General features: G+C 35.7%; 1 pseudogene; it reads left to right on the forward strand.

The window, feature by feature from the left end:
- Positions 1 to 3,563: 3,563 nt before the first annotated feature.
- On the forward strand, positions 3,564 to 5,298 carry LOC110919070 (annotated as a pseudogene).
- The last annotated feature ends 9,475 nt before the right edge of the window (positions 5,299 to 14,773 follow it).

Raw genomic sequence — 14,773 nt, forward strand, 5'->3', positions numbered from 1 at the left:
TAAAACGTAAAAAGTTTAACGTAAAGCGTAAAACGTAAGAAGTTTAACGTAAAACTTAAAAACGTAAAAAGTTTAACGTGAAATGTAAAAAGTTTTACGTGAAATGTAAAACGTAAAAAGTTTACGTAAAACGTAAACCGTAAACTTTTTTATCGTAAAACGTAAACTTTTTGACGTAAAACGTAAAAAAACGGCGCGTTAAAACGTAAAAATTTTAACGTAAAACGTAAAAAAACGGCGCGTTAAAATGTAAAAAATTTAACGTAAAAAAACGGCGATTTTCTGTTGCGTTCGGTTTTGCGTAAAAACGTTTTTGTAAAAAAAAATTAAACCGTAAACTTGTTAACGTAAACCGTAAACTTTTTATCGTAAAACGTAAAAACGTGAAGCGTAAAAATTGTTACGTAAATTTTTTCGTAAGTTTTACGTAAAACGTAAAACGTAAAAAGTTTTTCGTAAGTTTTACGTAAGTTTTACGTAAACTTTTTCGTAAATTTTTTTCGTAAGTTTTACGTAAACTTTTTCGTAAGTTTTTCGTAAAACGTAAAAAGTTTTAAGTAAAACGTAAAAAGTTTTACGTAAAACGTAAAAAGTTTAACGTAAAACGTGAAAAGTTTTACGTAAAACTTAAACTTTTTCGTAAATTTTTCGTAAAACGTAAAAATTTTACGTAAAACGTAAAACGTAAAAAGTTTTTCGTAAAACGTAAAAAGTTTTACGTAAAACGTAAAAAGTTTTACGTAAAACGTAAAAAGTTTAAATTTTTAACGCAAAACGTAAAAAGTATACAAAAAGGGGCGCGTTAAAAAAAGTGAAAAAAACGGCGCGTTTAAAACGGCGTGTTTAAAAAAACGACACATTAAAAAACGTGGAAAAACGGCGTGTTTTAAAAAACGACGCTTGAAAAAACGGCGTGTAAAAACGCGTAAAAAAACGGCGCGTTAAAAAACTTCAAAAAAACGGCGCATTAAAAAACTTCGGAAAAACGGCGCGTTAAACCGGCGTGTAAAAAGCGTGTAAAAAATTTGGCGCGTTAAAAAACGTGGAAAAACGGCGCGTTTAAAAAAACGACGCTTGAAAAAAAAACGGCGCGTTAAAAAACTTCGGAAAAACGGCGCGTAAAAAACGTGTAAAAAACCGCGCGTTAAAAAAACGCCGATTGAGATAAACGACGACTTAAAAAAACAGCGCGTTAAAACGACGCATAAAAAACGGCGCGTAAAAAACGGCGTTAAAAAACGGCGCGTTAAAAAAACGCCGATTGAGAAAAACGACGCCTTTAAAAAACGGCGCGTTAAAACGGCGCTTGAAAAACGGCGCCTGAAAAACTGCGCGTAAAAAACGGCGCGTTAAAAAATGGCGCATTAAAAAACGGCGTTAAAAAACGGCGCGTTAAAAAATCGGTGCGTTAAAAACGGCGCGTTAAAAACGCCGATTGAGAACGGCGCGTTAAAAAACGACGTTAAAAAACAGCGTTAAAACGGCGCGTAAAAAAACGGCGCGTCAAAAAAACGTAAAAAGTTTAACGTAAAACTTAAATTGTAAAAAGTATAAAAATCTTTAAAAAAAAAACTGAATTTAAAAATGTTTTTAATAAAGAAAATTATGTTTAAAAAATAAAAGTAATAAAAAGTAATTAATGAATAGGACAAAAAAGGTAATTTAAAATTAATATATATAAGAAGACAAAATAGAGTTATTTTTACTTAAATACCCTTTTGGATTATAATATTAAAGACATAATAAGACAAAAAACTTTTAATATTAATATTAACTACTTTTAATCACATACATCCATCTAGTTGATCTAAGGGCCATAAAGTGGTTCTCATGGTTTTTACAACTAGAGGTGGTTTTCATTTTAGCGATCCCCTATATTATATATATTATAATTATATATATAGATAGATATATAGATATGTACTCTTTCATTGCATGCATACATACACACATACACACATTATGATCACACAAATTCAAAATTACAAAAATAAAATCAAATTTTACACATTTAATCCGTGTAATATATCGGTTTTCAACCCTGTGTTCTATATATCTATTGAACCGACAAACGCCTGTGATATCACTCATGTTTGCTTGGCCCGGAATGATCTCAACCCAAGTATCTACAATATATATCGAAACCCCAATTTAAAAATTCAAAAACTTATTGGATATATGTTGCGTTATACCGTCGGAATCCACCCACATCTATATGACTTTTTTTTCCGTTAGGGTCAATTTTGGCCCTTTTTGGGTCATTTTTGGTGTTTTTGGCTCCCCTAAGTTGGTATAAATATATAGGGGATGTTTTGGTTACATCACAACAATCAAAAACGATATCTGCTCGCAAAACACGATAAAAAACGCTCATGTTCTCGATTACATTCAAAAAAATTCTCGAATAGCTTCATCAAACGCTCAATTTTCGGTTGGTTGTAAAACATATACTGAACTTAGGGTGATTCACACATTACCTACAAAATGAAATCCCGATATATGGTGCAATTTCGATTTATCTATCTAATCTATCTATCTATAATATCTATAATATACTATATAATAGATCTCCCATGTACACAAATGTAATTTTCATTAAAATTTTAAGATGGCAATCCAACAGTCATGTACACAAATGTAATTTTCATTAAAATTTTAAGATGGCAATCCAACAGTCATGCCTTTTTCTCTAATTTTTCATCCATTTCTTCCAAAATTGCCCCTTAGTTCACTATGTTCGCCGGTTCTACAATTCTGTTTCTTGAGACTTTTATCACATTTAATTCAACCAATTCATTCATTGTACCTTTAATTCATCCAACTCATTGTACAATTAATCCAACGCATCAGCTCCGTAATCGTGAAGGCCCGTCCGTTTTCATCCACCGGTGATTTTCACATTTAACTCTAAGCTATTTAATTGTAACCCACATAGGCTTTCCCACTGCTCCCTTCCATCAAATCCATTCTCCCATCAAATCAAGAAACTTTCACGCTTGATCAGAAGAAGGAGAAAGAATAGCGCAGGAGGTAGACGGGCGCAGGAGGGGCGAACCAACGAGCCACCACCGCCTGCCTCTGTCGGGATTGCAGGTCAGTAGGGTTCCACCCTTTGGTTTCGATTATGGTTGCTATTTTTTATCGCTGTTTCGATTAGGATTGATCTCTTAGAATTATGATAATTGATCCGAAATTGTTCTACAATTGGGGTTAGGGCTCTTAACTTCCTTAATCTGGCCAGATTCAATTTGGTTATATGTATGTGTGTCTGCAAGTGTAATTTTTGAGCAAATTGTTTTTAGTGGATTACTATTGAGTTCATGGAAAGTAATAGTGTTATTAGCCACAGCATACCTCTAATAGAAGAATCATACACTTATGGAATCGTCGAACACCCTTTCCCACTCAGTTGCTTCCTTAGGGAATGATATCTTGGTCCTGAATTTTACCAGGTTGTAAAAATTGGCATTGTGCAATATGTATGAATTACTTTCTATATATTTTTTATACTATGTTTCCTCATTAATCCATATCTCAATCTGATCAAAACTTCTTTATTTCAGATGATACTGAAGCTGGTCTGCGCCGTTAGCAATGATTTTTCAAGTTCTTGGTGTTTATGGGGAAGGGAAATTCGAATGGGGATATGCGTAAGATATTTCTATAGTATATGAAGCTTTTGTCATTCCGTTAATTCTTAAGCAGATCTTTCAAACACTCATAACATCTGTTAATTACAGCTGATTATGTGATTCTGTTTATAGATTATTATATGATCGCTTTCAAAACACACATCCAAACACCCCCAAACCTAATTACAACTTTCATTAAAAAAATCATATGGTGTGCCATGTAGACCAAATGGCGAAAAGATCATGTTTGCAAGTTGTTTCACTCTTTCTGCAGTGCTAAGAGTGTGTGTATGTGTGTGTGTGTGTAGGTGGGTAGGTATATGTATATGCAAGGGTCGTTCACGATGGAATCAATTTCAAGTAGAGAACTGCGAGAAACGCATAAACACTTGTACATATTGCTTTAACAGCGATACATAAGGTGGCTATGTAACCGCCTAGCTGCCTCTCTTTCTCTCTCTCGCTTTATCTTCAAAGCATTACGTACAAGTGCTTATGCGTTTCCCATGGTTTTCTACTTAAAATTGATTATGTATTGAACAATGTATGTGTGTGTGTCTATATATGTATTTGGTGTTTTCTTTATCACCTTTTCGCAACTGGTATAGTATAAGGCTAGGTTACTTTCGGTAATGAGATGCGTGTATGCAGGTACCCATACTTGGCAGTTGTTCTTAACTTCAGCCAGACGTGGGCTTTGTATTGTCTGGGGCAGTTTTATTTGGTAACAAAGGATAAGCTAGCACCGATCAAACCGTTGGCCAAGTTCTTGACTTTTAAGTCAATCATATTCCTGACTTGGTGGCAAGGTGTTGCTGTAACCTTTCTTTTCTCTATGGGTGCACTCAAAGATCTTTGGCCCAGGAGCTAAAAACCCGTATACAAGATTATATCATCTGTATTGAGGTGCATTTTGATTGCTTAAAGTCTAGGGTCTGTTGTGTAATATAGAATAATGTTGAAGGGCTTGTTAGCAACAAACTCTTGAATTTGTTGTCAAGCAGATGAGTGTGACTGCTGTGGTTCACCTATATGTTTTTCCAGCAGTACCTTACAAACGTGGAGAGCGATATGTACGTGACGTGTCTGTGATGACCGACTATGCATCATTAGGAGCTCCACCTGATTCGGAAGAGGTTCGAGACTGCGAGAAAACACCTAGACTAAATCTTGCTCGACATGAGGACAGACCACACCGTCCCAGGTTACACCAGAGTGTTCGTGACGTCGTCTTTGGAAGTGGTGAAATTGTCAGTTCTTGATCCATTACCAGTAATTTGAGTCGGTTAACCTGAGTCGACACTTAATAATACTTGTGATGTGATATGCTTGATGCAGATCGTGGATGACATGAAGTATACAGTTTCTCATGTTGTAGAGCCAGTAGAAAGGGGACTAGCAAAATAAAACAGAATTTTTCATGAGATATCGGGGACTTCATGCTAATGAAAGGAAGGAAACCACCTGAAAGATAAGAGAAGCAGAACAAGTGAGATGATTCTATCATGCTAATAATATTTTACTTTTTAAAGAAAATGATTTAAGAAAAAACTGTAGGCATCTAATACTCCTATGTTTTGACCCATTACATGGCCATGGCAGTTAGTTTAATACTTCTGAGGCTACAATTTTGTTGTTTAGTAACACGCTCACTGTTTGGTCGTTATGGAATTCGAAAGAATGTGAAAAACTTAGTTGTCAAATCCGATCAGACCATGACCTGTTTGTTGGAATGGCTCGTTTTGAGCCCTTACCGGACCCGCCCTTTTGCCACTTTAGGTACCCACAGGGGTCTCTCTCTGTTAAAACACGGGGAGTAAAAATCTCTGTGCGAGGGCAAAACTATCATCAAGTTTAGCTTAGCATCAATTTGTTATTAAAATTGACACTGAAACATAGAAAGAACTAACTGGGTGCATTCAGATTCATGAAAACAGTTATATAACTTGTTTACTTGTTCTATAGATGGAATTCTGTCAGCCACTTCAGAGAGCATCACCATCTAGAATTAAATTAATTATAAGTGTATAAATAGAATAAATACAAATAAAGTGATATATTACGTAAATTCCTGCCAAAGGTTTCAAACTTTGTATTTAGTAGAATTGGTTTTTCTATTCAAAAGGGGGTGGCGGCGCAACTTGTTGCCCGACTGCCTGCCATGGCTTTGTAATTGTCTTTTTTTCGTGTGGAATGAACATTCGTTTTTCTTTCAAAAAAAAAAAAGTTGGAAATACATATGGAATATTAGATTTTTGAATTTTGTTATGTTAAGGATGAAGGATATGTACCCTACCTGGATGTTTTGATCCACAATTTTACTTGTACCCTTGAGCTCAGCTCGCAGGTAGTTTTTTAAGCTCAAGCTTTTTGTTATTTTATTAGTTAATTTATTTTAAATATACTTAGTATTTCTATGTAATTTGGTAATTTTTTTCATGATTATATAAAAAGTATTTAAATATATGTTTAATGTATTGACTAAAAATTATACAAACACTGAGCTCATTTACGCTCGTGAGCCATCTCGTGCTCTATAAGCGAACCTGAAGCTCGTGCTCGTTTACTAAACGAGCTTACTTTTAGGCTCGTGCTCGTTAAAGCTCGGTTCATCTCAACCTTTTTTTAGCCCAACTCAAGTAGCTTAGCTCGTTCGGACCTCTATTTACGAAACATTACCACTACGTGTTAATGCAAAAATAATAAAACACGCGAAATCCGCTTGTCATTTACTTATATGTTACGAAATTGTTAATTACTACTTCTTTTAAGTCATTAATAACCTAACATAAAATAAAACAATTGATAAACTAACGGAAAAAGGATTACAACGCCGCAACTTATCCACTCTGTCACAACGCGCAATAAAAAATTGATAAACCAACGGAAAACGATTATAGTGTCGTAACTTATCCACTCCGCTGCAACGCGCGGGTTCCCCACTAGTGTGAAATGATGAGTGGGTCGAATAAGGCTCGTTGCAAGTTCTTGTGGTTTTTTTTATTTATTATTATTATTATCATTATTTATTTATTATTATTATTATTATTATTATTATTATTATTATTATTATTATTTTTTTGCAAAAGATGCAAATTTGACTTTGAAGCACCACATACAATTGAAGTATGGCAAGGCTTTGAAACATCAACTGGCCGAAGGTCAACCTTCGAGGTTGAACAAGGGAAGTTTATGGATTTATAACGTTCAAACGGTTAGGGAGGGAATGACGCAGTTTGTGATTCAAGAAATCTTGTCATTCTAACACTTCGACAACCAACGCTTGACTTCTCTAATTCAACGAACTCTCCAACCACGTTATAAACATGTAACTCGTGCTACCCTTAGACGCACTTGTTTAAAAATGTGGGAAAAAGCTAAAAAATAATTACTTGAATTATTTGAAAACTTAAAGCCGCTGTTAACATAACTTTCAATACTTGGTTGGCTCCTCATGGTTTGATGGACTCATATATTTGTGTTACCGTTCATTTGGTTCAACCCGATACATGGCAGATGATGAAATGTGCGGTTGCATTTCAGTTGTTCGATTACCCTTACACAAGTGAGAATTTATTTTATATTTTTGACAAAGTTATTCGAACGTTCAAACTGGAAAACAAAGTATTTTCGATATCTTTAGATAACACGTCAAATAATACGGCAACAGTACAACTAAAATCAAAATATTCACCTATTTATGACAAGGTTTTTTTCATAGTCAATGTGTTGCATATCATAAACTTGTCCGTTCAAGACTATCTAAGAATGACCGAACCAACAAAAGAGATTTTTAAACAAATGCTCTGTAACATTTTTAGTTCAAAGAAAACACGTTCAAGGTATATCAAATTTTGTAAAGAACTGAAACACTATTGTTTAGGTCCCAAATGGGATGTACCTACAAGGTGGATTTCGACTCGTAACATGTTCGAAAAGGGTGTTCTACAAAAAGAGAGTTTTATAGCTTATCATGATATATTTGAATTGGGAGAATTCGACTAGACCTTTTCCTCCAAGGGGTTGGGATATTATTAAATTAATAGCCAACTTACTAATAGTTTTTTAAAAAAAAACGTGACAACTATTTCATTAGGAGTTTGTAATCCCAAAAGTCCTTTCGTACTTAACCAAATATATTTAATGTGCAATAAACTAAACGGGCTTTCTCGTAGAGGCCCCTCATTTAAAGATATGATTTCATCAAGGAAAGAAAAATTTATAAAATATTTTCAAGAAATGCCATCGGTTATTACTTGTGCTGCCGCATGAACCCTTGTCTAAACGTACTGAACGTTGAAACCTTACTTGAAAAAATAACTTATGATTTTGATTTACTTGAAGAATTGTCAAACCTTGTGTGAAAAAATTAATAAATATTTATCAAATATGTGTGATGTTTATCTAGAAAAAGATGGTCAAACATTAAACATTAATAAGAAATGCAACAAGGGAGGAAAGTTCAAGTAGTAATGAAGATCCAATGTTTAACTTGTATAATCTATACAATCTAATAAAAGCCTTACTTAGGGACACGTGTCCACCATCTAGAGGCTCTATTCCTCATTTTCCCGCCAAAACTAGCATCCCTTTGATGCATGGGTCATACGGACCCGTTTTGTAATATGGGTCATAATCACACGTGCCTATATATTGTTATAACCCGAATAAAAACTTCACTTCTCATATCGCACTAGGGTATTAGCTTCTTCACCACGCTTCCACCTCCCTCATATTCTGCCTCCATGAAGAAACCCTAGTCGCCTCCCTACGAAGGAACACCACGAAAAAACTAAATCAAGTTATTCATCTTCTTTTTATATAATTCAGTTCTAGATCCAAATGGATCAAGTTGTTGTTTTTTTTTTCATCTGCTTTTGCTCATTCAAGCTCACAATTGGGGGAAGAAATTTTAGGGTTTGTTAAAGGAGATGGTCAGAACTCAGAACGACGACAATGGATTGGAATTCAGGGTTCTTCGATCTCGGTAAGAAATTCTAGGGTTTCAATCGAAATAATTAGGGGACGGAATTCTTTGGATAAAATTAAGGTCAACTTCTCTCTAAAATTCAGTTTTTTGTTAATTATTGCGATTTTAGAGCCAATTCAATTCGGAAGTGTGACAACCGTCAAAATTGCATGTGAGCGTACAATTAATTAATTTTGATTTATGCTTAAAAATTGTGCTTAATTACAACTGATGATTTAAATTGCTTTCTGATTACTGTTACATACATACATATGGATCACATTTCATACTGTCACTACATTCATTACATACAAACTTTAGTGACATATTTGATGCACAAATCACAATTAACACAGTGAGCGGATAACCCAGAGACATGCTGACAATGCCAGCACATAGACATACAACATTTTGAGGCCCAGTATGAGTCAGAAATAAAGTATCACACTAGGGTAGTGTGTAGGGAAGTGAGGACCATAAAACTGCGTCGCTAGGTGATAGTTAAAGTGCTTGGAAGTGCCTAAAACACACTTTAAATGCAAAATTCTGCACTTAATACCCAAAATTCAGCATTTAATAATGCTAGTAATGTGCAAAAACGTGACAAACTAGTCCTAGATATTTTCCTAAGTGCCGGGAATTAACTGTGACACAAAAAGTTATACAAAAGACACCTTACGAATTAATTAAGTACTTTAACGGGACAGTATCAAACCGAACAACCGGACATTACCCAGAACACCAAAATAATGCTAGAAGCATTGTTTTTATTTTTCTGAGCTAGGTAGGGTCCCCGAACACCTAACACACTATATAATAAATAACACACATAAGACACTAACTAATACCATTACTTTCCAACAAAATTACTTAACAAATATTTGGAACCAAACTAGCACAACACCCCCCCCCCAACCGGTTATGGAACAAGTGGGATCCACCATGATTTTATTTTAGTTATTTATTAGATATGTTAGGTACTTTCGGTAACATAAAACACAATGGTTAAGGACTTGATGGAAGGTTATAAGACTAACCATTAGACCATGAATTCTCATTTCACAACCCACATTCCACTCAACACTTTCTCTGTTCCTCTCTTTGGCTCTCGGCCGACCTCACCATCACCTACAACCACCATCATTCAAGATTCTTCAACCAATCTAAGGGCATCCAAGGGTGTTAGTGATCATACAAGTACGCTCGGTGTGTTCGGAAGCTCAAGGACCGCTCTCTTTTTCTTTTATCCATCACTTTTATGCTCTTGAACTCCCCTAGCCTTGTGCTAGTCGTAAGTGCCTTAGATCTTCATCTTCTTCATATTTTTTATGGTTAATAGTAAAAAGAATGGTGAAATCTCAAGAACTCTAAAGAACATAATCAAGTCTTGAAACATAAACTAACAAAGTGATGAAGTAGTGTTAAAATGAAGATGAAATCATGTTGTTCTTGTGTTGTTATGATTATTGTTTGTTGATTGCTAGTAAAAATGGTATGGTCCATCTCACGGACTTGCTAGATCATGTTTAAAGACATGAACTAGCAAGATGTGGATGTTAGAGATGTTGTGGATGATGGAATCATCCACACATAAACTATGAATTGAACAAATAAGTGTTTTCTTGAAAAATAAAGGCCAAAATAAGTTGTAATCTTGTAGATCTAAAGATCTATGGGTGGTTTTTCGAAAGAACCAAGTGAAAGGAATAAGTTTGTTAAAACTTGGATTTTACATAAACTAATCACATTTTTAGTGGGTAAACAAGTGTAGGAACACTTGTGTAATAAGAAAATTTCACAAAGAAATATTTTTAGAAATTATGACTAGAAGTTGTAAATGTTCAAATCCTTTAAAAATAAAGTTTTTAAAGAACCAATCACATTTTTAAAGGTAACAAGGCTTACTAAGAATACTAGTAAGTTACTACATGTTTTTATAAATTCTTCAAGTTCATAAGTTTATGGTTTATGCTTATTTTTGTCAAGATTGGTGATTAGAGATTGTATGTTGTTAATTGATGATTGATTGAATGATTTTACAAAAAGAAAATGATATGCTAGTAAGCTTGGACGCCTCCATTTACAAAGGAAACTCTGGCAAAATTTTCCTAAAAATCCAACACTTAGAAAATATTTTTCTAGTAAGTGTTTACAAATATATTTTAACTTTATTTTCAAAATAAACTTCGCCATGATTTTTATTACAAAAAAAAAAAACTAAGTGCCGGAGGTTGATTTTCGTAAGTAAAATTTGATAAATATATATTTAGAATATATATCTCATACTAAAACGCTTGTGTGATTATCTGTATATTTTGTGAACTAGTTATATTAGGGTAAAATAATATAACTTAACAAAATACCATGGAAATTACAACTCCAAAATAATACCAAAAATTACAAGGAATAAAATATTTAAGTTACACACGTAATATTGAGAAACCGAACAAGAAAACGTAACTTATGAAATATTCCGGGATATACCATTACACTATATTTTTGGTAAATATTATTTTGGAAATGAAAGAAGTGAAAATATAATTTCGTAAATATTACCAAGTCTATCATATTTTTGACAACAAGAAAATATATTATTTTTGGGAGTTAAAAATATATTTTCCTAGTCTATTTAGAAGATATATAATTTTTAGAAAAATATATATTCTGGGGCAATACGTGATTGAACAAAATAAGTTTATATATTTAAGTGAGACTTGAAATATATGGTTTTGGAAATACCTATTGGGAATATATTAACATGTTTCTATTTAGAACAATACACCGAAATACGACGCCATTACTTGGCGAGTTATACAAATACAAAAACGAAAATATATGTATAAGATACCCCCATCCTTGGGAAGGAAAAATACGAAGTTAAAATACTTGAGAAGTAGGAATATGAAATATTGTTTAACAATTATTCCAAAACTAAATATAATTATTATAACTTGGAATAATATTAGAAACGTAACTCTAAAACATAAATACAAAGACAAAGCACGACTCGTTCGTCTAATAGACGTTAGAACATTGTAGGTAGTCGTGTTTGCTGAGGAGACTTGGGTTACACATACTGAAGACGCAATACAGTGAGTTCATGATTCCCCCTTTTCTCTTTACTGTTTTCAGTTTTATACTTCGGGGGTGAAATACATGCGACAAATATTACAAACATTTATTACATGGTATGGTTAGCGTAGGGAGGGTTTTTACTACTTAGATCATGTGAGTGGGTAGGTGGAACTTAAGGCCATTAATCCTCGTTGTAGGACCGAGGGACATGAGTGATAGAACTATTCGGGTGTAGCGAGCCCCATTCATGAGTCCGCCGAGTGGACCATGAGGTGATTATGTGCCTGACGCCAAAATCTGCTAGGTTTGAGTCTTCCTGCATCACTTCACACATATCAATGGCTTTGCAAACCATTGGTGATCTCTTTTTCCTTATTGCTACATACCAGGGACTTACATACATACTTACAACATTTTTCAAAGGCTTATACATACACACAAACAAACACATGAACTCGCTCAACTTTTGTTGATGTTTCTCAAACTACATGTATTTCAGGAAATTTTAATGGATCTGGCGGGCGTTGGAAGTTTTTATGCTGCGTTAAGAATAAAGATGTCATCCATGGTCTTTGAGTTTGGACGGTGTGTCTTATTCCTGGACAAGACATGTCTTCCAAACCTTGGTATTATTCAATATCTTTTGACGAGTCTTTAATGAACTCATAAACATTTTGTACGATTTGTAAAACTAGAATTTGTAGTCTACGTTTTAAAACGATGTTGTTATGTTTTAAACTTATTTAATGGATGACAAACCTATGGTTTTATCATATAGTTGATGTTATGATTGAATGCAATGATATTAAGAAAGTCACACCATAATCACGCTTCCGCAAAAGTCAGGGTGTGACAGCTTGGTATCAGAGCTTCGATCGTAGCGAACTAGGATTCTTTCTTGAGTCTAGACTACGATCATTAGGGCTCTCACGAAAATGTTTTCACAACTTGTTTTTCATTGCATACACAAAACGTCCAGATCCAGGGAACAAACATTTTTATAGACAAAAGGCACAAATACACATTTCAAAATTCATATTTATAATTTAGTCTTAGAGATAGAGGGAGGTTCAGTCTTAGAGACTGAGGGAGGTTCAGTCTTAGAGGCTGAGGGAGGATTAGCCTTAGAGGCTGGGGATAATTAGTCTTAGAGACTGGGATGACTGGTCGTAGAGGCCAGGGAGTTGGTCTTAGAGACCAGGGAATTAGTCTTAGAGACTGGGAAGGTTTGGTCTTAGAGGCCAGGGAGTTAGTCTTAGAGACTAGGGAGTTCAGTCTTAGAGACTGGGGAGGTTTAGTCTGAGAGACGGGATGTGTTAGTCTTAGAGACTGGGGGAGTTCAGTCTTAGAGACTGGGGAGGTTTAGTCTGAGAGACTGGGAAGAGTAGTCTGAGAGACTAGGGAGTTCAGTCTGAGAGACTGGGAAGGATAGTCTAAGAGACTGGGGAGTTTAGTCTGAGAGGCTAGGAATGATAGAAAGTTTCGTAAAGATAATGTGAATACATGACTACGTGATAAATTACTCTTATTTGCATATGCTAGTTGTTAGTAAATATTATGGATATACGTGCTATGACCAATATGTACCGGCACACATGTCACTTTAATTAGGAAGCGAATTGTCAGATGATGGTGACCCTACCGCCACAGAAGATGAGATTACATCTGCGCCAGAGATATTTACGTCAGACACTGAGAAGTAATCTTGATATGCTGACCAAGGCCGAGGACGACGACCAACCATCCGCGCTGCCAGAATTTGGTGATGAATTACCCTTGCTGATGGTTTCCTTGACGAGAGTCTTCCTGTCATTCTTGATTCGGTCCACGACCGCCTTATCATTTGGACACTTCGGTGGAGAGCACCTCTTGACTCCAATCCTCGACAATGCGCCTCCTATGGACATTCCTTCCGAAGGTTGGCTACTCAACGAATAATTGATGATGACATTGGCACATTATTGATGGTCCTTCTGATAACACCTATGATGATGGAAAGTTTGACGAGCACGTTGTTACTAAGTTCACTTTTTGAGACCCCTGTTAACAAGCTATCCTCTGATTCTAGCATACACTCGATCTCAGACTCCTTTGAGTCTGTGACATCTGCAGCCTTACAGCCAGCCAGATTACAGCTTTCTACTACTGACGCAGACGATGACGCTGTTATAACTGCTGCAACTATCACCCGCTCGAGGCACCACACCATTACGCGACCCAGAACCTGCTCCTGAGACAGCTCCTGTTTCTTTTGGGTTCAGCCTGATGTTGTACCTGCTGATCCTGCACCCTTACTTGAGCATGACCCTGTTTCTTTTGACTTACCAGACAATGCATCCCTTATACCCGACCCGGTACCTGCACTTCACCGCTGATGTTGCTCTTGTGAAGACCGACATCCATTGCGCCAACATGCCTATCGCTTTCTTTTAAGACATACCCATACCCCGGGAAGGTACTCCAGGTCAGCACCCGCGTAACAATTCCTTTTGCCACAACAGCATTTTCTACGACCTCGCAGGCCGCACCGTTCGCTACCTTCAACTATACCGTGCTGGACGAGCCATTTCGATGGTTCCTATCATACACTATATTGATTTTAGACCCTTACCATCCTTCACTTTGTGGAGACTACACACGGGACAAGAACACCTGTCACATCAACTGCAGTTTGAGGTTATAAGTCGCAGAATTTTGGAGCTTGAGCTAACGCCACGTCCTCCACCCTGTCTATTGCCAGTATACTTTCATCAAGGTTCCGTTTACGCTCTCACCTGCTGCTATTACACCTTTCCCAGGTTTTGGTGCTCGTTTCTTTACTGCCGAGCAGCAGATCAGTTACTTGCTTCGATGTACATACAAGCTCGAGGAGGAATTCAAGCATGTTAACAGTTTACTTTTCTTTCCTTCTCCACCTCAGTCCCTAGTATAGCTGGTTTCCGGATCACGCGGATTGCATTACATTTGGGTAAGGACACTTATGATAAGCCGAGATTGTGGAGACTTTTGAAGACCTCATCTGACTACGTAATTTTGATACACTAATATATTTAATAGACAAGGGTAGGGTGACCATGTGTCCCTGTTGATGTGATAC

The sequence above is a fragment of the Helianthus annuus genome, chromosome 16 (genome assembly GCF_002127325.2).
Source record: "Helianthus annuus cultivar XRQ/B chromosome 16, HanXRQr2.0-SUNRISE, whole genome shotgun sequence".
NCBI lineage: Eukaryota > Viridiplantae > Streptophyta > Magnoliopsida > Asterales > Asteraceae > Helianthus > Helianthus annuus.